This window comes from Rhipicephalus microplus, unplaced genomic scaffold (genome assembly GCF_043290135.1).
Source record: "Rhipicephalus microplus isolate Deutch F79 unplaced genomic scaffold, USDA_Rmic scaffold_267, whole genome shotgun sequence".
In the NCBI taxonomy this organism is placed as follows: domain Eukaryota; kingdom Metazoa; phylum Arthropoda; class Arachnida; order Ixodida; family Ixodidae; genus Rhipicephalus; species Rhipicephalus microplus.
Genome location: NW_027464838.1, coordinates 105,563 through 106,938, shown reverse-complemented (window position 1 = coordinate 106,938; position 1,376 = coordinate 105,563). Strand labels below are relative to the sequence as shown.

Below are 1,376 nucleotides of genomic sequence, written 5' to 3'. Positions count from 1 at the left end.
CGGCGCGCCTGGCTCCACCTGTTGGCTAAAGTAGGCAGCCGGATCGGCATTTTGGTGTGCGGTGGCAAACCGTGGATGCGAAAAAAGCTTGTGCGATTTCGTGGAACAAAAAGCGGGGGTCCCCCTTTTTATGCGGAGGAGACCGACCCGCCCGCCGTGGTGAACCGCGACGCCACGGTAAAAACGGGAGAGGCTTGTCGATGGGACCGTGCATCCCGCGCTCCACGGAGGCCGGGAGGCGGCCGCCCGAGGAAATGTGTAGCCGTCGAGGCCCGCATCTGCGTGCACTCTTATCCAAATGGGTGTACCGCAGGCATTTTCTGGTTAGGCGGGCCAATGAGAGCGAGCACACAACGATACCTACGGGTCCGGCTTGGAGAACCGGCTTCGACGCCTCCCGAGTATTTATAGAGGGGTGGACCACGAAAGCACTCGCAAGTAGCGGAAGCGAAACGCCGTCCGAAACACACCGTTTGCTCGATTTGCGGCAGCCGAAAAAGGCGCGGCAGAGTTTTGGAGTCCAAGCGTGCGCTGAAAAGCGCCCTTCTTGGCCACTGTTTGGCCGAGTGCCAGAAACGTTTGGTTTTGACTGTACGGAATTGAACAAACACTTTTTCACGACTCTAAGCGGTGGATCACTCGGTTCTCGGGTCGATGAAGAACGCAGCCAGCTGCGAGACTTGGTGTGAATTGCAGGACACACTGAGCACTGATTCTTTGAACGCACATTGCGGCCTTGGGTCTTCCCTTGGCTTCGTCTGTCTGAGGGTCGGATCACATATCAAGAGAGCCTTCGGCGCACAAGGGAACGTGAGCCGTCGACTCGTTTTGACCGCGTCGGCAACACGGACAGCACGCTGAACACCTCACAGCGAGCGCCAACAGCGGCCACTCAAGGGCGAGACGGTGGCGACCGTCGTGCCAGAGCCCAACCGAAACGGGGGCGACCGACTGCATTGAGGATGTGGCACCTCGTTGAGACCGCCGCAGGACTTCGAGTCGGAAGGAAGCCTGCAGGGAAAGTGCGGTGGAGGTTGCGTACTCCTCTCTGCGACCGGGCGCGCAAGAGCTGCGAGAGCCACGGACGCGCAACTTTAACGCACGGTAAACACGAGGAGCGAAAGCCGGCCAGCAAAGCTTCTCCAGCCGTGCGCAAAGTGCGCGAGATCGCAGCCTTGCGTTGCGCTTGTTGCCCTCGAAGTAAGCAGGGTGTCCCGTAGACCGGGCGCTCGAACACGCTGCGGGGCCGTGCCTCCTCCAGGCTTTGCCGCGCGAACAGGGAACGTTCGCGCGCAAAGCGCAGGGAGGTGAGGAGGCTGCGCCCGACGTTTGCGGTTCGCTGCGTACGCGGTTGATGCGGAGAGCACGGCGCGACG

The 1,376-nt window shown here is 60.9% G+C and overlaps 1 non-coding gene across 1 annotated transcript; it reads left to right on the top strand.

Annotated features, from left to right (window-relative positions):
- The first annotated feature begins 619 nt into the window (after window positions 1-619).
- LOC142792993 (5.8S ribosomal RNA) lies at window positions 620-772 on the top strand. Its single transcript, XR_012891357.1, has one exon. It is a non-coding gene; the product is annotated as a 5.8S ribosomal RNA (ribosomal RNA).
- The last annotated feature ends 604 nt before the right edge of the window (window positions 773-1,376 follow it).